Raw genomic sequence first — 25609 nt, forward strand, 5'->3', positions numbered from 1 at the left:
CATCTCATGATATAGGAAGGGTCTCAGGTTGGAATGGGAAGGAGTTGGATATCACATTTCATGTTATAGGAAGGGTCTCAGGATTGGAATGGGAAGGACTTGGATATCATATCCCATGCTATAGGAAGGCTCTCAGGTTTGGAAGGGGAAGGAGTTGGATATCACATTTCATGTTAGAGGAAGGATCTCAGGTTTGGTATTAGAGGCCTTGAGATATCACATCTCATGCTATAGGAAGGGTCTCAGGATTGGAATGGGAAGGAGTTGGATATCACATCTCAAGCTATAGGAACAGTCTCAGGTTTGGTATAAGCATTGTGATATCACATCTCATGCTATAGGAAGGGTCTCAGGATTGGAATGGGAAGGAGTTGGATATCACATCTCATGTTATAGGAAAGATCTCAGGTTTGGTATTAGAAGCATTGAGACATCACATCTCATGTTATAGGAAGGGTCTCAGGATTGGAATGGGAAGAAGTTGGATATCACATCTCTTGCTATAGGAAGGGTCTCAGATTTGGTATAAGCATTGAGATATCACATCTCATGCTATAGGAAGGGTCTCAGGATTGGAATGGGAAGGAGTTGTATATGACATCTCATGCCATAGGAAGGGTCTCAGGTTTGGTATAAGCATTGAGATATCACATCACATGCTATAGGAAGGGTCTCAGGATTGGAATGGGAAGGACTTGGATATCACATCTCATGCTATAGGCAGGGTCTCAGGTTTGGAAAGGGAATGAGATGGATATCACATTTCATGTTAGAGGTAGGATCTCAGGTTTGGTATTAGAGGCATTGAGATATCACATCTCATGCTATCAGAAGGGTCTCAGGATTGGAATGGGAAGGAGTTGGATATCACATCTCATGCTAAAGGGAGGGTCTCAGGTTTGGAAGGGGAAGGATTTGGAAATCACATCTCATGTTATAGGAAGGATCTCAGGTTTGGTATTAGAAGCATTGAGATATCACATCTCATGCTTTCATAAGGGTCTCAGGATTGGAATGGGAAGGAGTTGGATATCACATCTCATGTTATAGGAAGGATCTCAGGTTTGGTATTAGAAGCATTGAGACATCAAATCTCATGCTATAGGAAGGGTCTCAGGATTGGAATGGGAAGGAGTTGGATATCACATCTCATGCTATAGGAAGGGTCTCAGATTTGGTATAAGCATTGAGATATCACATCTCATGCTATAGGAAGGGTCTCAGGATTGGAATGGGAAGGAGTTGTATATGACATCTCAGGCCATAGGAAGGGTCTCAGGTTTGGTATAAGCATTGAGATATCACATCTCTGCTATCGGAAGGGTCTCAGGATTGGAATGGGAAGGAATTGGATATCACATCTCATGTTATAGGAAGGATCTCAGATTTGGTATTAGAAGCATTGAGATATCCCTTCTCATGCTATAGGAAGGGTCTCAGGATTGGAATGTGAAGGATTTGGATATCACATCTCATGCTAAAGGAAGGGTCTCAGGTTTGGTAGAAGCATTGAGATATCACGTCTCTGCTATCGGAAGGGTCTCAGGATTGGATTGGGAAGGAGTTGGATATCCCTTCTCATGCTATAGGAAGGGTCTCAGGTTTGGTATAAGCATTGAGATATCACATCTCTGCTATCGGAAGGGTATCAGGATTGGATTGGGAAGGAGTTGGATATCCCTTCTCATGCTATAGGAAGTGTCTCAGGTTGGAATGGGAAGGAGTTGGATATCACATCACATGTTATAGGAAGGGTCTCAGGATTGGAATGGGAAGGATTTGGATATCACATCTCTTGCTATAGGAAGGGTCTCAGGATTGGAATGGGTAGGAGTTGGATATTACTTTCTTGCTATAGGAAGGGTCTCATGTTTGGAATGGGAAGGAGTTGGATATCACATATGCTATAGTTAGTGTCTCAGGTTTGGAACGGGAAGGAGTTGGATATCACATCTCATGTTATAGGAAGGGTCTCAGGTTTGGTATAAGCATTGAGATATCACATCTCTGCTATCGGAAGTGGCTCAGGATTGGAATGGGAAGGAGTTGGATATCCCATCTCATGTTATAGGACGAGTCTCTGGTTTGGTATTAGAATCATTGAGATATCACATCGCATGCTGTAGGAAGGGTCTAAGGATTGGAATGGGATGGACTTGGATATCACATCTCATGCTATAGGTAGGCTCTCAGGTTTGGTATAAGCATTGAGATATCACATCTCATGCTATAGGAAGGGTCTCAGGATTGGAATGGGAAGGAATTGGATATCACATCTCATGCTATAGGAAGGGTCTCAGATTTGGTATAAGCATTGAGATATCACATCTCATGCTATAGGAAGGGTCTCAGGATTGGAATGGGAAGGAGTTGTATATGACATCCCAGGCCATAGGAAGGGTCTCAGGTTTGGTATAAGCATTGAGATATCACATCTCTGCTATCGGAAGGGTCTCAGGATTGGAATGGGAAGGAGTTGGATATCCCATCTCATGTTATAGGAAGGGTCTCAGGTTTGGTATTAGAAGCATAGAGATATCACATCTCATGCTATAGGAAGGGTCTCAGGATTGGAATGGGAAGGACTTGGATGTCACATCTCATGCTATAGGGAGGGTCTCAAGTTTGATATTAGAAGCATTGAGATAACAAATCTCATGATATCGGAAGGGTCTCAGGATTGGAATGGGAAGGAGTTGGATATCACATCTCATGATAAAGGAAGGGTCTGAGGTTTGGAAGGGGAAGGATTTGGATATCACATCTCATGTTATAGGACGGGTCTCAGGTTTGGTATTAGAAGCATTGAGATATCAAGTCTCATGGTATAAGAAGGGTCTCAGAATTGGAATGGGAAGGAGTTGGATATCACACCTCAAGCTATAGGAAGGGTCTCAGGATTGGAATGGGAAGGAGTTTGATATCACATCTCATGCCATAGTATGGGTCTCAGGTTTGGTAGAAGCATTGGGATATCACATCTCATGCTATCGGAAGGGTATCAGTATTGGATTTGGAAGGAGTTGGATATCCCATCTCATGCTATAGGAAGGGTCTCAGGTTGGAATGGGAAGGAGTTGGATATCACATTTCATGTTATAGAAAGGGTCTCAGGATTGGAATGGGAAGGACTTGGATATCATATCTCATGCTATAGGAAGGCTCTCAGGTTTGGAAGGGGAAGGAGTTGGATATCACATTTCATGTTAGCGGAAGGATCTCAGGTTTGGTATTAGAGGCCTTGAGATATCACATCTCATGCTATAGGAAGGGTCTCTGGATTGGAATGGGAAGGAGTTGGATATCACATCTCAAGCTATAGGAAGGGTCTCAGGTTTGGTATAAGCATTGAGATATCACATCTCATGCTATAGGAAGGGTCTCAGGATTGGAATGGGAAGGAGTTGGATATCACATCTCATATTATAGGAAATATCTCAGGTTTGGTATTAGAAGCATTGAGACATCACATCTCATGTTATAGGAAGGGTCTGAGGATTGGAATGGGAAGAAGTTGGATATCACATCTCATGCTATAGGAAGGGTCTCAGGATTGGAATGGGAAGGAGTTGTATATGACATCTCATGCCATAGGAAGGGTCTCAGGTTTGGTATAAGCATTGAGATATCACATCACATGCTATAGGAAGGGTCTCAGGATTGGAATGGGAAGGACTTGGATATCACATCTCATGCTATAGGCAGGGTCTCAGGTTTGGAAATGGAAGGAGATGGATATCACATTTCATGTTAGAGATAGGATCTCAGGTTTGGTATTAGAGGCATTGAGATATCACATCTCATGCTATCAGAAGGGTCTCAGGATTGGAATGGGAAGGAGTTGTATATCACATCTCATGCTAAAGGGAGGGTCTCAGGTTTGGAAGGGGAAGGATTTGGAAATCACATCTCATGTTATAGGAAGGGTCTCAGGTTTGGTATTAGAAGCATTGAGATATCACATCTCATGCTATAGGAAGGGTCTCAGGATTGGAATGAGGAGGACTTGGATGTCACATCTCATGCTATAGGGAGGGTCTCAAGTTTGATATTAGAAGCATTGAGATAACAAATCTCATGATATCGGAAGGGTCTCAGGATTGGAATGGGAAGGAGTTGGATATCACATCTCATGATAATGGAAGGGTCTAAGGTTTGGAAGGGGAAAGATTTGGATATCACATCTCATGTTATAGGACGGGTCTCAGGTTTGGTATTAGAAGCATTGAGATATCAAGTCTCATGGCATAGGAAGGGTCTCGGAATTGGAATGGGAAGGAGTTGGATATCACATCTCAAGCTATAGGAAGAGTCTCAGGATTGGAATGGGAATGAGTTTGATATCACATCTCATGCCATAGTATGGGTCTCAGGTTTGGTAGAAGCATTGGGATATCACATCACATGCTATAGGAAGGGTCTCAGGATTGGAATGGGAAGGAGTTGTATATGACATCTCATGCTATAGACAGGGTCTCAGGTTTGGAAAGGGAAGGAGATGGATATCACATTTCATGTTATAGGAAGAGTCTCAGGTTTGGTATTAGAAGCATTGAGATATCCCATCTCATGCTATAGGAAGGGTCTCAGGTTGGAATGGGAAGGAGTTGGATATCACATTTCATGTTATAGGAAGGGTCTCAGGATTGGAATTGGAAGGACTTGGCTATCATATCTCATGCTATAGGAAGGCTCTCAGGTTTGGAAGGGGAAGGAGTTGGATATCACATTTCATGTTAGAGGAACGATCTCAGGTTTGGTATTAGAGGTCTTGAGATATCACATCTCATGCTATAGGAAGGGTCTCAGGATTGGAATGGGAAGGAGTTGGATATCACATCTCAAGCTATAGGAACGGTCTCAGGTTATGTATAAGCATTGTGATATCACATCTCATGCTATAGGAAGGGTCTCAGGATTGGAATGGGAAGGAGTTGGATATCACATCTCATGTTATAGGACGGGTCTCAATTTTGATATTAGAAGCATTGAGATAACAAATCTCATGATATTGGAAGAGTCCCAGGATTGGAATGGGAAGGAGTTGGATATCACATCTCATGATAAAGGAAGGGTCTAAGGTTTGGAAGGGGAAAGATTTGGATATCACATCTCATGTTATAGGACGGGTCTCAGGTTTGGTATTAGAAGCATTGAGATATCAAGTCTCATGGTATAGGAAGGGTCTCAGAAATGGAATGGGAAGGATTTGGATATCACATCTCAAGCTATAGGAAGAGTCTCAGGATTGGAATGGGAAGGAGTTTGATATCACATCTCATGCCATAGTATGGTTCTCAGGTTTGGTAGAAGCATTGGGATATCACATCTCATGCTATTGGAAGGGTATCAGTATTGGATTTGGAAGGAGTTGGATATCCCATCTCATGCTATAGGAAGGGTCTCAGGTTGGAATGGGAAGGAGTTGGATATCACATTTCATGTTATAGGAAGGGTCTCAGGATTGGAATGGGAAGGAGTTGGATATCACATCTCAAGCTTTAGGAAGGGTCTCAGGTTTGGTATAAGCATTGAGATAGCACATCTCATGCTATAGGAAGGGTCTCAGGATTGGAATGGGAAGGAGTTGGATATCACATCTCATGTTATAGGAAAGATCTCAGGTTTGGTATTAGAAGCATTGAGACATCACATCTCATGTTATAGGAAGGGTCTCAGGATTGGAATGGGAAGAAGTTGGATATCACATCTCATGCTATAGGAAGGGTCTCAGGTTTGGAAGGGGAAGGAGTTGGATATCCAATCTCATGTTATAGGACTGGTCTCAGGTTTGGTATTAGAAGCATTGAGATATCACATCGCATGCTGTAGGAAGGTTCTCAGGTTTGGAATGGGGAGGAATTGGATATCACATCTCATGTCATAGGAAGGATCTCAGGTTTGGTATTAGAAGCATTGAGATATCACATCTCATGCTATAGGAATGGTCTCAGGATTGGAATGGGAAGGAGTTGGATATTACATTCTTGCTATAGGAAGGGTCTCATGTTTGGAATGGGAAGGAGTTGGATATCACATATGCTATAGGAAGGGTCTCAGGTTTGAAACGGGAAGGAGTTGGATATCACATCTCATGTTATAGGAAGGGTCTCAGGTTTGTTATAAGCATTGAGATATCACATCTCTGCTATCGGAAGTGTCTCAGGATTGGAATGGGAAGGTGTTGGATATCCCATCTCATGTTATAGGACGGGTCTCAGGTTTGTTATTAGAATCATTGAGATATCATATTGCATGCTGTAGGAAGGGTCTAAGGATTGGAATGGGAAGGACTTGGATATCACATCTCATGCTATAGGTAGGCTCTCAGGTTTGGAAAGGGAAGGAGTTCGATATCACATTTCATGTTAGAGGAGGGATCTCAGGTTTGGTATTAGAGGCATTGAGATATCACATATCATGCTATAGGAAGGGTCTCAGGATTGGAATGGGAAGGAGTTGGATATCACATCTCAAGCTTTAGGAAGGGTCTCAGGTTTGGTATAAGCATTGCGATAGCACATCTCATGCTATAGGAAGGGTCTCAGGATTGGAATGGGAAGGAGTTGGATATTACATCTCATGTTATAGGAAAGATCTCAGGTTTGGTATTAGAAGCATTGAGACATCACATCTCATGTTATAGGAAGGGTCTCAGGATTGGAATGGGAAGAAGTTGGATATCACATCTCATGCTATAGGAAGGGTCTCAGGTTTGGAAGGGGAAGGAGTTGGATATCCAATCTCATGTTATAGGACTGGTCTCAGGTTTGGTATTAGAAGCATTGAGATATCACATCGCATGCTGTAGGAAGGTTCTCAGGTTTGGTATTAGAAGCATTGAGACATCACATCTCATGCTATAGGAAGGGTCTCAGGATTGGAATGGGAAGGAGTTGGATATCACATCTCATGTTATAGGAAGGATCGCAGGTTTGGTATTAGAAGCATTGAGACATCACATCTCATGCTATAGGAAGGGTCTCAGGATTGGAATGGGAAGGAGTTGGATATCACATCTCATGCTATAGGAAGGGTCTCAGATTTGGTATAAGCATTGAGATATCACATCTCATGATATAGGAAGGGTCTCAGGATTGGATTGGGAAGGAGTTGTATATGACATCTCAGGCCATAGGAAGGGTCTCAGGATTGGTATAAGCATCGAGATATCACATCTCTGCTATCGGAAGGGTCTCAGGATTGGAATGGGAAGGAGTTGGATATCCCATCTCATGATAAAGGAAGGGTCTAAGGTTTGGAAGGGGAAAGATTTGGATATCACATCTCATGTTATAGGACGGGTCTCAGGTTTGGTATTAGAAGCATTGAGATATCAAGTCTCATGGTATAGGAAGGGTCTCAGAATTGGAATGGGAAGGATTTGGATATCACATCTCAAGCTATAGGAAGAGTCTCAGGATTGGAATGGGAAGGAGTTTGATATCACATCTCATGCCATAGTATGGTTCTCAGGTTTGGTAGAAGCATTGGGATATCACATCTCATGCTATTGGAAGGGTATCAGTATTGGATTTGGAAGGAGTTGGATATCCCATCTCATGCTATAGGAAGGGTCTCAGGTTGGAATGGGAAGGAGTTGGATATCACATTTCATGTTATAGGAAGGGTCTCAGGATTGGAATGGGAAGGAGTTGGATATCACATCTCAAGCTTTAGGAAGGGTCTCAGGTTTGGTATAAGCATTGAGATAGCACATCTCATGCTATAGGAAGGGTCTCAGGATTGGAATGGGAAGGAGTTGGATATCACATCTCATGTTATAGGAAAGATCTCAGGTTTGATATTAGAAGCATTGAGACATCACATCTCATGTTATAGGAAGGGTCTCAGGATTGGAATGGGAAGAAGTTGGATATCACATCTCATGCTATAGGAAGGGTCTCAGGTTTGGAAGGGGAAGGAGTTGGATATCCAATCTCATGTTATAGGACTGGTCTCAGGTTTGGTATTAGAAGCATTGAGATATCACATCGCATGCTGTAGGAAGGTTCTCAGGTTTGGAATGGGGAGGAATTGGATATCACATCTCATGTCATAGGAAGGATCTCAGGTTTGGTATTAGAAGCATTGAGATATCACATCTCATGCTATAGGAATGGTCTCAGGATTGGAATGGGAAGGAGTTGGATATTACTTTCTTGCTATAGGAAGGGTCTCATGTTTGGAATGGGAAGGAGTTGGATATCACATATGCTATAGGAAGGGTCTCAGGTTTGAAACGGGAAGGAGTTGGATATCACATCTCATGTTATAGGAAGTGTCTCAGGTTTGGTATAAGCATTGAGATATCACATCTCTGCTATCGGAAGTGTCTCAGGATTGGAATGGGAAGGTGTTGGATATCCATTCTCATGTTATAGGACGGGTCTCAGGTTTGTTATTAGAATCATTGAGATATCATATTGCATGCTGTAGGAAGGGTCTAAGAATTGGAATGGGAAGGACTTGGATATCACATCTCATTCTATAGGTAGGCTCTCAGGTTTGGAAAGGGAAGGAGTTCGATATCACATTTCATGTTAGCGGAAGGATCTCAGGTTTGGTATTAGAGGCATTGAGATATCACATCTCATGCTATAGGAAGGGTCTCAGGATTGGAATGGGAAGGAGTTGGATATCACATCTCATGCTATAGGAAGGGTCTCAGGTTTGGTATAAGCATTGAGATATCACATCTCATGCTATAGGAAGGGTCTCAGGATTGGAATGGGAAGGAGTTGGATATCACATCTCATGTTATAGGAAGGATCTCAGGTTTGGTATTAGAAGCATTGAGACATCACATCTCATGCTATCGGAAGGGTCTCAGGATTGGAATGGGAAGGAGTTGGATATCCCATCTCATGTTATAGGAAGAGTCTCAGGTTTGGTATTAGAAGCATTGAGATATCACATCTCATGCTATAGGAAGTGTCTCAGGATTGGAATCGGAAGGACTTGGATATCACATCTCATGGTATAGGGAGGGTCTCAAGTTTGATATTAGAAGCATTGAGATATCACATCTCATACTATAGGAAGGGTCTCAGGATTGGAATGGGAAGGAGTTGGATATCACATCACATGCTATAGGAAGGGTCTCAGGTTTGGTATAAGCAGTGAGATATCACATCTCATGCTATAGGAAGTGTCTCAGGATTGGAATGGGAAGGAGTTGGATATCACATCTCATGTTATAGGAAGGATCTCAGGTTTGGTATAAGCATTGAGATATCACATCTCTGCTATCGGAAGGGTCTCAGGATTGGAATGGAAGGAGTTGGATATTCCCATCTCATGTTATAGGAAGGGTCTCAGGTTTGGTATTAGAAGCATTGAGATATCACATCTCATGCTATAGGAATGGTCTCAGGATTGGAATGGGAAGGACTTGGATATCACATCTCATGCTATAGGAAGGGTCTCAGGATTGGAATGGGAAGGAGTTGTATATGACATCTCATGCCATAGGAAGGGTCTCAGGTTTGGTATAAGCATTGAGATATCACATCACATGCTATAGGAAGGGTCTCAGGATTGGAATGGGAAGGACTTGGATATCACATCTCATGCTATAGGCAGGGTCTCAGGTTTGGAAATGGAAGGAGATGGATATCACATTTCATGTTAGAGATAGGATCTCAGGTTTGGTATTAGAGGCATTGAGATATCACATCTCATGCTATCAGAAGGGTCTCAGGATTGGAATGGGAAGGAGTTGTATATCACATCTCATGCTAAAGGGAGGGTCTCAGGTTTGGAAGGGGAAGGATTTGGAAATCACATCTCATGTTATAGGAAGGGTCTCAGGTTTGGTATTAGAAGCATTGAGATATCACATCTCATGCTATAGGAAGGGTCTCAGGATTGGAATGAGGAGGACTTGGATGTCACATCTCATGCTATAGGGAGGGTCTCAAGTTTGATATTAGAAGCATTGAGATAACAAATCTCATGATATCGGAAGGGTCTCAGGATTGGAATGGGAAGGAGTTGGATATCACATCTCATGATAATGGAAGGGTCTAAGGTTTGGAAGGGGAAAGATTTGGATATCACATCTCATGTTATAGGACGGGTCTCAGGTTTGGTATTAGAAGCATTGAGATATCAAGTCTCATGGCATAGGAAGGGTCTCGGAATTGGAATGGGAAGGAGTTGGATATCACATCTCAAGCTATAGGAAGAGTCTCAGGATTGGAATGGGAATGAGTTTGATATCACATCTCATGCCATAGTATGGGTCTCAGGTTTGGTAGAAGCATTGGGATATCACATCACATGCTATAGGAAGGGTCTCAGGATTGGAATGGGAAGGAGTTGTATATGACATCTCATGCTATAGACAGGGTCTCAGGTTTGGAAAGGGAAGGAGATGGATATCACATTTCATGTTATAGGAAGAGTCTCAGGTTTGGTATTAGAAGCATTGAGATATCCCATCTCATGCTATAGGAAGGGTCTCAGGTTGGAATGGGAAGGAGTTGGATATCACATTTCATGTTATAGGAAGGGTCTCAGGATTGGAATTGGAAGGACTTGGCTATCATATCTCATGCTATAGGAAGGCTCTCAGGTTTGGAAGGGGAAGGAGTTGGATATCACATTTCATGTTAGAGGAACGATCTCAGGTTTGGTATTAGAGGTCTTGAGATATCACATCTCATGCTATAGGAAGGGTCTCAGGATTGGAATGGGAAGGAGTTGGATATCACATCTCAAGCTATAGGAACGGTCTCAGGTTATGTATAAGCATTGTGATATCACATCTCATGCTATAGGAAGGGTCTCAGGATTGGAATGGGAAGGAGTTGGATATCACATCTCATGTTATAGGACGGGTCTCAATTTTGATATTAGAAGCATTGAGATAACAAATCTCATGATATTGGAAGAGTCCCAGGATTGGAATGGGAAGGAGTTGGATATCACATCTCATGATAAAGGAAGGGTCTAAGGTTTGGAAGGGGAAAGATTTGGATATCACATCTCATGTTATAGGACGGGTCTCAGGTTTGGTATTAGAAGCATTGAGATATCAAGTCTCATGGTATAGGAAGGGTCTCAGAAATGGAATGGGAAGGGTTTGGATATCACATCTCAAGCTATAGGAAGAGTCTCAGGATTGGAATGGGAAGGAGTTTGATATCACATCTCATGCCATAGTATGGTTCTCAGGTTTGGTAGAAGCATTGGGATATCACATCTCATGCTATTGGAAGGGTATCAGTATTGGATTTGGAAGGAGTTGGATATCCCATCTCATGCTATAGGAAGGGTCTCAGGTTGGAATGGGAAGGAGTTGGATATCACATTTCATGTTATAGGAAGGGTCTCAGGATTGGAATGGGAAGGAGTTGGATATCACATCTCAAGCTTTAGGAAGGGTCTCAGGTTTGGTATAAGCATTGAGATAGCACATCTCATGCTATAGGAAGGGTCTCAGGATTGGAATGGGAAGGAGTTGGATATCACATCTCATGTTATAGGAAAGATCTCAGGTTTGGTATTAGAAGCATTGAGACATCACATCTCATGTTATAGGAAGGGTCTCAGGATTGGAATGGGAAGAAGTTGGATATCACATCTCATGCTATAGGAAGGGTCTCAGGTTTGGAAGGGGAAGGAGTTGGATATCCAATCTCATGTTATAGGACTGGTCTCAGGTTTGGTATTAGAAGCATTGAGATATCACATCGCATGCTGTAGGAAGGTTCTCAGGTTTGGAATGGGGAGGAATTGGATATCACATCTCATGTCATAGGAAGGATCTCAGGTTTGGTATTAGAAGCATTGAGATATCACATCTCATGCTATAGGAATGGTCTCAGGATTGGAATGGGAAGGAGTTGGATATTACATTCTTGCTATAGGAAGGGTCTCATGTTTGGAATGGGAAGGAGTTGGATATCACATATGCTATAGGAAGGGTCTCAGGTTTGAAACGGGAAGGAGTTGGATATCACATCTCATGTTATAGGAAGGGTCTCAGGTTTGTTATAAGCATTGAGATATCACATCTCTGCTATCGGAAGTGTCTCAGGATTGGAATGGGAAGGTGTTGGATATCCCATCTCATGTTATAGGACGGGTCTCAGGTTTGTTATTAGAATCATTGAGATATCATATTGCATGCTGTAGGAAGGGTCTAAGGATTGGAATGGGAAGGACTTGGATATCACATCTCATGCTATAGGTAGGCTCTCAGGTTTGGAAAGGGAAGGAGTTCGATATCACATTTCATGTTAGAGGAGGGATCTCAGGTTTGGTATTAGAGGCATTGAGATATCACATATCATGCTATAGGAAGGGTCTCAGGATTGGAATGGGAAGGAGTTGGATATCACATCTCAAGCTTTAGGAAGGGTCTCAGGTTTGGTATAAGCATTGCGATAGCACATCTCATGCTATAGGAAGGGTCTCAGGATTGGAATGGGAAGGAGTTGGATATTACATCTCATGTTATAGGAAAGATCTCAGGTTTGGTATTAGAAGCATTGAGACATCACATCTCATGTTATAGGAAGGGTCTCAGGATTGGAATGGGAAGAAGTTGGATATCACATCTCATGCTATAGGAAGGGTCTCAGGTTTGGAAGGGGAAGGAGTTGGATATCCAATCTCATGTTATAGGACTGGTCTCAGGTTTGGTATTAGAAGCATTGAGATATCACATCGCATGCTGTAGGAAGGTTCTCAGGTTTGGTATTAGAAGCATTGAGACATCACATCTCATGCTATAGGAAGGGTCTCAGGATTGGAATGGGAAGGAGTTGGATATCACATCTCATGTTATAGGAAGGATCTCAGGTTTGGTATTAGAAGCATTGAGACATCACATCTCATGCTATAGGAAGGGTCTCAGGATTGGAATGGGAAGGAGTTGGATATCACATCTCATGCTATAGGAAGGGTCTCAGATTTGGTATAAGCATTGAGATATCACATCTCATGATATAGGAAGGGTCTCAGGATTGGATTGGGAAGGAGTTGTATATGACATCTCAGGCCATAGGAAGGGTCTCAGGATTGGTATAAGCATCGAGATATCACATCTCTGCTATCGGAAGGGTCTCAGGATTGGAATGGGAAGGAGTTGGATATCCCATCTCATGATAAAGGAAGGGTCTAAGGTTTGGAAGGGGAAAGATTTGGATATCACATCTCATGTTATAGGACGGGTCTCAGGTTTGGTATTAGAAGCATTGAGATATCAAGTCTCATGGTATAGGAAGGGTCTCAGAATTGGAATGGGAAGGATTTGGATATCACATCTCAAGCTATAGGAAGAGTCTCAGGATTGGAATGGGAAGGAGTTTGATATCACATCTCATGCCATAGTATGGTTCTCAGGTTTGGTAGAAGCATTGGGATATCACATCTCATGCTATTGGAAGGGTATCAGTATTGGATTTGGAAGGAGTTGGATATCCCATCTCATGCTATAGGAAGGGTCTCAGGTTGGAATGGGAAGGAGTTGGATATCACATTTCATGTTATAGGAAGGGTCTCAGGATTGGAATGGGAAGGAGTTGGATATCACATCTCAAGCTTTAGGAAGGGTCTCAGGTTTGGTATAAGCATTGAGATAGCACATCTCATGCTATAGGAAGGGTCTCAGGATTGGAATGGGAAGGAGTTGGATATCACATCTCATGTTATAGGAAAGATCTCAGGTTTGATATTAGAAGCATTGAGACATCACATCTCATGTTATAGGAAGGGTCTCAGGATTGGAATGGGAAGAAGTTGGATATCACATCTCATGCTATAGGAAGGGTCTCAGGTTTGGAAGGGGAAGGAGTTGGATATCCAATCTCATGTTATAGGACTGGTCTCAGGTTTGGTATTAGAAGCATTGAGATATCACATCGCATGCTGTAGGAAGGTTCTCAGGTTTGGAATGGGGAGGAATTGGATATCACATCTCATGTCATAGGAAGGATCTCAGGTTTGGTATTAGAAGCATTGAGATATCACATCTCATGCTATAGGAATGGTCTCAGGATTGGAATGGGAAGGAGTTGGATATTACATTCTTGCTATAGGAAGGGTCTCATGTTTGGAATGGGAAGGAGTTGGATATCACATATGCTATAGGAAGGGTCTCAGGTTTGAAACGGGAAGGAGTTGGATATCACATCTCATGTTATAGGAAGTGTCTCAGGTTTGGTATAAGCATTGAGATATCACATCTCTGCTATCGGAAGTGTCTCAGGATTGGAATGGGAAGGTGTTGGATATCCATTCTCATGTTATAGGACGGGTCTCAGGTTTGTTATTAGAATCATTGAGATATCATATTGCATGCTGTAGGAAGGGTCTAAGAATTGGAATGGGAAGGACTTGGATATCACATCTCATTCTATAGGTAGGCTCTCAGGTTTGGAAAGGGAAGGAGTTCGATATCACATTTCATGTTAGCGGAAGGATCTCAGGTTTGGTATTAGAGGCATTGAGATATCACATCTCATGCTATAGGAAGGGTCTCAGGATTGGAATGGGAAGGAGTTGGATATCACATCTCATGCTATAGGAAGGGTCTCAGGTTTGGTATAAGCATTGAGATATCACATCTCATGCTATAGGAAGGGTCTCAGGATTGGAATGGGAAGGAGTTGGATATCACATCTCATGTTATAGGAAGGATCTCAGGTTTGGTATTAGAAGCATTGAGACATCACATCTCATGCTATCGGAAGGGTCTCAGGATTGGAATGGGAAGGAGTTGGATATCCCATCTCATGTTATAGGAAGAGTCTCAGGTTTGGTATTAGAAGCATTGAGATATCACATCTCATGCTATAGGAAGTGTCTCAGGATTGGAATCGGAAGGACTTGGATATCACATCTCATGGTATAGGGAGGGTCTCAAGTTTGATATTAGAAGCATTGAGATATCACATCTCATACTATAGGAAGGGTCTCAGGATTGGAATGGGAAGGAGTTGGATATCACATCACATGCTATAGGAAGGGTCTCAGGTTTGGTATAAGCAGTGAGATATCACATCTCATGCTATAGGAAGTGTCTCAGGATTGGAATGGGAAGGAGTTGGATATCACATCTCATGTTATAGGAAGGATCTCAGGTTTGGTATAAGCATTGAGATATCACATCTCTGCTATCGGAAGGGTCTCAGGATTGGAATGGAAGGAGTTGGATATTCCCATCTCATGTTATAGGAAGGGTCTCAGGTTTGGTATTAGAAGCATTGAGATATCACATCTCATGCTATAGGAATGGTCTCAGGATTGGAATGGGAAGGACTTGGATATCACATCTCATGCTATAGGGAGGGTCTCAAGTTTGATATTAGAAGCATTAAGATATCACATCTCATGATATCGGAAGGGTCTCAGGGATGGAATGGGAAGGAGTTGGATATCACCTCTCATGATAAAGGAAGGGTCTAAGGTTTGGAAGGGGAAGGAGTTTGATATCACATCTCATGCCATAGTATGGGTCTCAGGTTTGGTAGAAGCATTGGGATATCACATCTCATGCTATCGGAAGGGTATCAGGATTGGATTTGGAAGGAGTTGGATATCCCATCTCATGCTATAGGAAGGGTCTCAGGTTGGAATGGGAAGGAGTTGGATATCACATCTCATGTTATAGGAAGGGTCTCAGGATTGGAATGGGAAGGACTTGGATATCACATCTCATGCTATAGGAAGGCTCTCAGGTTTGGAAGGGGAAAGAGTTGGATATCACATTTCATGTTAGAGGTAGGATCTCAGGTTTGGTATTAGAGGCATTGAGATATCACATCTCATGCTATCAGAAGAGTCTCAGGATTGGAATGGGAAGGAGTTGGATATCACATCTCATGCTAAAGGGAGGGTCTCAGGTTTGGAAGGGGAAGGATTTGGATATCACATCTCATGTTATAGGAAGGATCTCAGGTTTGGTATTAGCAGGATTTGAGATATCACATCTCATGCTATCGGAAGGATCTCAGGTTTGGTATAGAAGCATTGAGATATCACATCTCATGCTATCAGAAGGGTCTCAGGATTGGAATGGGAAGGAGTTGGATATCACATCTCATGCTAAAGGGAGGGTCTCAGGTTTGGAAGGGGAAGGATTTGGATATCACATCTCATGTTATCGGAAGGATCTCAGGTTTGGTATTAGAAGTATTGAGATATCACATCTCATGCTATAGGAAGGGTCTCAGGATTGGAATGGGAAGGAGTTGGTTATCACATCTCATGCTAAAGGAAGGGTCTCAGTTTTGATATTAGAAGCATTGAGATGTCACATCTCATGCTATCGGAAGTGTCTCAGGATTGGAATGGGAAGGAGCTGGATATCACATCTCATGCTAAAGGAAGGGTCTCAGGTTTGGAACGGGAAGGAGTTGGATATCACATCTCATGTTATAGGAAGGGTCTCAGGTTTGGTATAAGCATTGAGATATCACATCTCTGCTATCGGAAGTGTCTCAGGATTGGAATGGGAAGGACTTGGATATCACATCTCATGCTATAGATAGGCTCTCAGGTTTGGAAAGGGAAGGAGTTGGATATCACATTTCATGTTAGAGGAAGGATCTCAGGTTTGGTATTAGAGGCATTGAGATATCACATCTCAGGCTATAGGAAGGGTTTCAGGATTGGAATGGGAAGGAGTTGGATATCACATCTCATGCTATAGGAAGGGTCTCAGGATTGGAATGGGAAGGAGTTGGATATCACATCTCATGCTATAGGAAGGGTCTCAGGTTTGGTATAAGCATTGAGATATCACATCTCGTGCTATAGGAAGGGTCTCAGGTTTGGAATGGGAAGGAGTTGTATATGACATCTCATGCTACAGACAGGGTCTCCGGTTTGGAAAGGGAAGGAGATGGATATCACATTTCATGTTAGAGGTAGGATCTCAGGTTTGGTATTAGAGGCATTGAGATATCACATCTCATGCTATCAGAAGGGTCTCAGGATTGGAATGGGAAGGAGTTGGATATCACATCTCATGCTAAAGGGAGGGTCTCAGGTTTGGAAGGGGAAGGATTTGGAAATCACATCTCATGTTATAGGAAGGATCTCAGGTTTGGTATTAGAAGCATTGAGATATCACATCTCATGCTATCATAAGGGTCTCAGGATTGGAATCGGAAGGAGTTGGATATCACATCTCATGTTATAGGAAGGATCTCAGGTTTGGTATTAGAAGCATTGAGACATCACATCTCATGCTATAGGAAGGGTCTCAGGATTGGAATGGGAAGGAGTTGGATATCACATCTCATGCTATAGGAAGGGTCTCAGATTTGGTATAAGCATTGAGATATCACATCTCATGCTATAGGAAGGGTCTCAGGATTGGAATGGGAAGCAGTTGGTTATCACATCTCAGGCCATAGGAAGGGTCTCAGGTTTGGTATAAGCATTGAGATATCACATCTCTGCTATCGGAAGGGTCTCAGGATTGGAATGGGAAGGAGTTGGATATCCCATCTCATGTTATAGGAAGAGTCTCAGGTTTGGTATTAGAAGCATTGAGATATCCCATCTCATGCTATAGGAAGGGTCTCAGGTTGGAATGGGAAGGAGTTGGATATCACATTTCATGTTATAGGAAGGGTCTCAGGATTGGAATTGGAAGGACTTGGCTATCATATCTCATGCTATAGGAAGGCTCTCAGGTTTGGAAGGGGAAGGAGTTGGATATCACATTTCATGTTAGAGGAACGATCTCAGGTTTGGTATTAGAGGCCTTGAGATATCACATCTCATGCTATAGGAAGGGTCTCAGGATTGGAATGGGAAGGAGTTGGATATCACATCTCAAGCTATAGGAACGGTCTCAGGTTTGGTATAAGCATTGTGATATCACATCTCATGCTATAGGAAGGGTCTCAGGATTGGAATGGGAAGGAGTTGGATATCACATCTCATGTTATAGGAAAGATCTCAGGTTTGGTATTAGAAGCATTGAGACATCACATCTCATGTTATAGGAAGGGTCTCAGGATTGGAATGGGAAGAAGTTGGATATCACATCTCATGCTATAGGAAGGGTCTCAGGTTTGGTATAAGCATTGAGAAATCACATCTCATGCTATAGGAAGGGTCTAAGGATTGGAATGGGAAGGAGTTGTATATGACATCTCATGCCATAGGAAGGGTCTCAGGTTTGGTATAAGCATTGAGATATCACATCACATGCTATAGGAAGGGTCTCAGGATTGTAATGGGAAGGACTTGGATATCACATCTCATGCTATAGGCAGGGTCTCAGGTTTGGAAAGGGAAGGAGATGGATATCACATTTCATGTTAGAGGTAGGATCTCAGGTTTGGTATTAGAGGCATTGAAATATCACATCTCATGCTATCAGAAGTATCTCAGGTTTGGTATTAGAGGCATTGAGATATCACATCTCATGCTATCGGAAGTATCTCAGGTTTGGTATTAGAGGCATTGAGATATCACATCTCATGCTATCATAAGGGTCTCAGGATTGGAATGGGAAGGAGTTGGATATCACATCTCATGTTATAGGAAGGATCTCAGGTTTGGTATTAGAAGCATTGAGACATCACATCTCATGCTATAGGAAGGGTCTCAGGATTGGAATGGGAAGGAGTTGGATATCACATCTCATGCTATAGGAAGGGTCTCCGATTTGGTATAAGCATTGAGATATCACATCTCATGCTATAGGAACGGTCTCAGGATTGGAATGGAAAGGAGTTGTATATGACATCTCAGGCCATAGGAGGGGTCTCAGGTTTGGTATAAGCATTGAGATATCACATCTCTGCTATCGGAAGGGTCTCAGGATTGGAATGGGAAGGAGTTGTATATCCCATCTCATGTTATAGGAAGGGTCTCAGGTTTGGTATTAGAAGCATTGAGACATCACATCTCATGTTATAGGAAGGGTCTCAGGATTGGAATGGGAAGAAGTTGGATATCACATCTCATGCTATAGGAAGGGTCTCAGGTTTGGTATAAGCATTGAGATATCACATCTCATGCTATAGGAAGGGTCTCAGGATTGGAATGGGAAGGAGTTGTATATGACATCTCATGCCATAGGAAGGGTTTCAGGTTTGGTATAAGCATTGAGATATCACATCTCATGCTATAGGAAGGGTCTCAGGATTGGAATGGGAAGGAGTTGGATATTGCATCTCATGTTATAGGAAGGATCTCAGGTTTGGTATTAGAAGCATTGAGACATCACATCTCATGCTATAGGAAGGGTCTCAGGATTGGAATGGGAAGGAGTTGGATATCACATCTCATGCTATAGGAAGGGTCTCAGATTTGGTATAAGCATTGAGATATCACATCTCATGATATAGGAAGGGTCTCAGGATTGGATTGGGAAGGAGTTGTATATGACATCTCAGGCCATAGGAAGGGTCTCAGGATTGGTATAAGCATTGAGATATCACATCTCTGCTATCGGAAGGGTCTCAGGATTGGAATGGGAAGGAGTTGGATATCCCATCTCATGATAAAGGAAGGGTCTAAGGTTTGGAAGGGGAAAGATTTGGATATCAAATCTCATGTTATAGGACGGGTCTCAATTTTGATATTAGAAGCATTGAGATAACAAATCTCATGATATCGGAAGGGTCTCAGGATTGGAATGGGAAGGAGTTGGATATCACATCTCATGATAAAGGAAGGGTCTAAGGTTTGGAAGGGGAAAGATTTGGATATCACATCTCATGTTATAGGACGGGTCTCAGGTTTGGTATTAGAAGCATTGAGATATCAAGTCTCATGGTATAGGAAGGGTCTCAGAATTGGAATGGGAAGGATTTGGATATCACATCTCAAGCTATAGGAAGAGTCTCAGGATTGGAATGGGAAGGAGTTTGATATCACATCTCATGCCATAGTATGGTTCTCAGGTTTGGTAGAAGCATTGGGATATCACATCTCATGCTATTGGAAGGGTATCAGTATTGGATTTGGAAGGAGTTGGATATCCCATCTCATGCTATAGGAAGGGTCTCAGGTTGGAATGGGAAGGAGTTGGATATCACATTTCATGTTATAGGAAGGGTCTCAGGATTGGAATGGGAAGGAGTTGGATATCACATCTCAAGCTTTAGGAAGGGTCTCAGGTTTGGTATAAGCATTGAGATAGCACATCTCATGCTATAGGAAGGGTCTCAGGATTGGAATGGGAAGGAGTTGGATATCACATCTCATGTTATAGGAAAGATCTCAGGTTTGATATTAGAAGCATTGAGACATCACATCTCATGTTATAGGAAGGGTCTCAGGATTGGAATGGGAAGAAGTTGGATATCACATCTCATGCTATAGGAAGGGTCTCAGGTTTGGAAGGGGAAGGAGTTGGATATCCAATCTCATGTTATAGGACTGGTCTCAGGTTTGGTATTAGAAGCATTGAGATATCACATCGCATGCTGTAGGAAGGTTCTCAGGTTTGGAATGGGGAGGAATTGGATATCACATCTCATGTCATAGGAAGGATCTCAGGTTTGGTATTAGAAGCATTGAGATATCACATCTCATGCTATAGGAATGGTCTCAGGATTGGAATGGGAAGGAGTTGGATATTACATTCTTGCTATAGGAAGGGTCTCATGTTTGGAATGGGAAGGAGTTGGATATCACATATGCTATAGGAAGGGTCTCAGGTTTGAAACGGGAAGGAGTTGGATATCACATCTCATGTTATAGGAAGTGTCTCAGGTTTGGTATAAGCATTGAGATATCACATCTCTGCTATCGGAAGTGTCTCAGGATTGGAATGGGAAGGTGTTGGATATCCATTCTCATGTTATAGGACGGGTCTCAGGTTTGTTATTAGAATCATTGAGATATCATATTGCATGCTGTAGGAAGGGTCTAAGGATTGGAATGGGAAGGACTTGGATATCACATCTCATTCTATAGGTAGGCTCTCAGGTTTGGAAAGGGAAGGAGTTCGATATCACATTTCATGTTAGAGGAAGGATCTCAGGTTTGGTATTAGAGGCATTGAGATATCACATCTCATGCTATAGGAAGGGTCTCAGGATTGGAATGGGAAGGAGTTGGATATCACATCTCATGCTATAGGAAGGGTCTCAGGTTTGGTATAAGCATTGAGATATCACATCTCATGCTATAGGAAGGGTCTCAGGATTGGAATGGGAAGGAGTTGGATATCACATCTCATGTTATAGGAAGGATCTCAGGTTTGGTATTAGAAGCATTGAGACATCACATCTCATGCTATCGGAAGGGTCTCAGGATTGGAATGGGAAGGAGTTGGATATCCCATCTCATGTTATAGGAAGAGTCTCAGGTTTGGTATTAGAAGCATTGAGATATCACATCTCATGCTATAGGAAGTGTCTCAGGATTGGAATCGGAAGGACTTGGATATCACATCTCATGGTATAGGGAGGGTCTCAAGTTTGATATTAGAAGCATTGAGATATCACATCTCATACTATAGGAAGGGTCTCAGGATTGGAATGGGAAGGAGTTGGATATCACATCTCATGCTATAGGAAGGGTCTCAGGTTTGGTATAAGCAGTGAGATATCACATCTCATGCTATAGGAAGTGTCTCAGGATTGGAATGGGAAGGAGTTGGATATCACATCTCATGTTATAGGAAGGATCTCAGGTTTGGTATAAGCATTGAGATATCACATCTCTGCTATCGGAAGGGTCTCAGGATTGGAATGGAAGGAGTTGGATATTCCCATCTCATGTTATAGGAAGGGTCTCAGGTTTGGTATTAGAAGCATTGAGATATCACATCTCATGCTATAGGAATGGTCTCAGGATTGGAATGGGAAGGACTTGGATATCACATCTCATGCTATAGGGAGGGTCTCAAGTTTGATATTAGAAGCATTGAGATATCACATCTCATGATATCGGAAGGGTCTCAGGGATGGAATGGGAAGGAGTTGGATATCACCTCTCATGATAAAGGAAGGGTCTAAGGTTTGGAAGGGGAAGGAGTTTGATATCACATCTCATGCCATAGTATGGGTCTCAGGTTTGGTAGAAGCATTGGGATATCACATCTCATGCTATCGGAAGGGTATCAGGATTGGATTTGGAAGGAGTTGGATATCCCATCTCATGCTATAGGAAGGGTCTCAGGTTGGAATGGGAAGGAGTTGGATATCACATCTCATGTTATAGGAAGGGTCTCAGGATTGGAATGGGAAGGACTTGGATATCACATCTCATGCTATAGGAAGGCTCTCAGGTTTGGAAGGGGAAAGAGTTGGATATCACATTTCATGTTAGAGGTAGGATCTCAGGTTTGGTATTAGAGGCATTGAGATATCACATCTCATGCTATCAGAAGAGTCTCAGGATTGGAATGGGAAGGAGTTGGATATCACATCTCATGCTAAAGGGAGGGTCTCAGGTTTGGAAGGGGAAGGATTTGGATATCGCATCTCATGTTATAGGAAGGATCTCAGGTTTGGTATTAGCAGGATTTGAGATATCACATCTCATGCTATCGGAAGGATCTCAGGTTTGGTATAGAAGCATTGAGATATCACATCTCATGCTATCAGAAGGGTCTCAGGATTGGAATGGGAAGGAGTTGGATATCACATCTCATGCTAAAGGGAGGGTCTCAGGTTTGGAAGGGGAAGGATTTGGATATCACATCTCATGTTATCGGAAGGATCTCAGGTTTGGTATTAGAAGTATTGAGATATCACATCTCATGCTATAGGAAGGGTCTCAGGATTGGAATGGGAAGGAGTTGGTTATCACATCTCATGCTAAAGGAAGGGTCTCAGTTTTGATATTAGAAGCATTGAGATGTCACATCTCATGCTATCGGAAGTGTCTCAGGATTGGAATGGGAAGGAGCTGGATATCACATCTCATGCTAAAGGAAGGGTCTCAGGTTTGGAACGGGAAGGAGTTGGATATCACATCTCATGTTATAGGAAGGGTCTCAGGTTTGGTATAAGCATTGAGATATCACATCTCTGCTATCGGAAGTGTCTCAGGATTGGAATGGGAAGGACTTGGATATCACATCTCATGCTATAGATAGGCTCTCAGGTTTGGAAAGGGAAGGAGTTGGATATCACATTTCATGTTAGAGGAAGGATCTCAGGTTTGGTATTAGAGGCATTGAGATATCACATCTCAGGCTATAGGAAGGGTTTCAGGATTGGAATGGGAAGGAGTTGGATATCACATCTCATGCTATAGGAAGGGTCTCAGGATTGGAATGGGAAGGAGTTGGATATCACATCTCATGCTATAGGAAGGGTCTCAGGTTTGGTATAAGCATTGAGATATCACATCTCGTGCTATAGGAAGGGTCTCAGGTTTGGAATGGGAAGGAGTTGTATATGACATCTCATGCTACAGACAGGGTCTCCGGTTTGGAAAGGGAAGGAGATGGATATCACATTTCATGTTAGAGGTAGGATCTCAGGTTTGGTATTAGAGGCATTGAGATATCACATCTCATGCTATCAGAAGGGTCTCAGGATTGGAATGGGAAGGAGTTGGATATCACATCTCATGCTAAAGGGAGGGTCTCAGGTTTGGAAGGGGAAGGATTTGGAAATCACATCTCATGTTATAGGAAGGATCTCAGGTTTGGTATTAGAAGCATTGAGATATCACATCTCATGCTATCATAAGGGTCTCAGGATTGGAATCGGAAGGAGTTGGATATCACATCTCATGTTATAGGAAGGATCTCAGGTTTGGTATTAGAAGCATTGAGACATCACATCTCATGCTATAGGAAGGGTCTCAGGATTGGAATGGGAAGGAGTTGGATATCACATCTCATGCTATAGGAAGGGTCTCAGATTTGGTATAAGCATTGAGATATCACATCTCATGCTATAGGAAGGGTCTCAGGATTGGAATGGGAAGCAGTTGGTTATCACATCTCAGGCCATAGGAAGGGTCTCAGGTTTGGTATAAGCATTGAGATATCACATCTCTGCTATCGGAAGGGTCTCAGGATTGGAATGGGAAGGAGTTGGATATCCCATCTCATGTTATAGGAAGAGTCTCAGGTTTGGTATTAGAAGCATTGAGATATCCCATCTCATGCTATAGGAAGGGTCTCAGGTTGGAATGGGAAGGAGTTGGATATCACATTTCATGTTATAGGAAGGGTCTCAGGATTGGAATTGGAAGGACTTGGCTATCATATCTCATGCTATAGGAAGGCTCTCAGGTTTGGAAGGGGAAGGAGTTGGATATCACATTTCATGTTAGAGGAACGATCTCAGGTTTGGTATTAGAGGCCTTGAGATATCACATCTCATGCTATAGGAAGGGTCTCAGGATTGGAATGGGAAGTAGTTGGATATCACATCTCAAGCTATAGGAACGGTCTCAGGTTTGGTATAAGCATTGTGATATCACATCTCATGCTATAGGAAGGGTCTCAGGATTGGAATGGGAAGGAGTTGGATATCACATCTCATGTTATAGGAAAGATCTCAGGTTTGGTATTAGAAGCATTGAGACATCACATCTCATGTTATAGGAAGGGTCTCAGGATTGGAATGGGAAGAAGTTGGATATCACATCTCATGCTATAGGAAGGGTCTCAGGTTTGGTATAAGCATTGAGAAATCACATCTCATGCTATAGGAAGGGTCTCAGGATTGGAATGGGAAGGAGTTGTATATGACATCTCATGCCATAGGAAGGGTCTCAGGTTTGGTATAAGCATTGAGATATCACATCACATGCTATAGGAAGGGTCTCAGGATTGTAATGGGAAGGACTTGGATATCACATCTCATGCTATAGGCAGGGTCTCAGGTTTGGAAAGGGAAGGAGATGGATATCACATTTCATGTTAGAGGTAGGATCTCAGGTTTGGTATTAGAGGCATTGAAATATCACATCTCATGCTATCAGAAGTATCTCAGGTTTGGTATTAGAGGCATTGAGATATCACATCTCATGCTATCGGAAGTATCTCAGGTTTGGTATTAGAGGCATTGAGATATCACATCTCATGCTATCATAAGGGTCTCAGGATTGGAATGGGAAGGAGTTGGATATCACATCTCATGTTATAGGAAGGATCTCAGGTTTGGTATTAGAAGCATTGAGACATCACATCTCATGCTATAGGAAGGGTCTCAGGATTGGAATGGGAAGGAGTTGGATATCACATCTCATGCTATAGGAAGGGTCTCCGATTTGGTATAAGCATTGAGATATCACATCTCATGCTATAGGAACGGTCTCAGGATTGGAATGGAAAGGAGTTGTATATGACATCTCAGGCCATAGGAGGGGTCTCAGGTTTGGTATAAGCATTGAGATATCACATCTCTGCTATCGGAAGGGTCTCAGGATTGGAATGGGAAGGAGTTGTATATCCCATCTCATGTTATAGGAAGGGTCTCAGGTTTGATATTAGAAGCATTGAGACATCACATCTCATGTTATAGGAAGGGTCTCAGGATTGGAATGGGAAGAAGTTGGATATCACATCTCATGCTATAGGAAGGGTCTCAGGTTTGGTATAAGCATTGAGATATCACATCTCATGCTATAGGAAGGGTCTCAGGATTGGAATGGGAAGGAGTTGTATATGACATCTCATGCCATAGGAAGGGTCTCAGGTTTGGTATAAGCA

The sequence above is a fragment of the Ambystoma mexicanum genome, chromosome 2p (assembly GCF_040938575.1).
Source record: "Ambystoma mexicanum isolate Mex_15411 chromosome 2p, UKY_AmexF1_1, whole genome shotgun sequence".
Lineage (NCBI taxonomy): Eukaryota > Metazoa > Chordata > Amphibia > Caudata > Ambystomatidae > Ambystoma > Ambystoma mexicanum.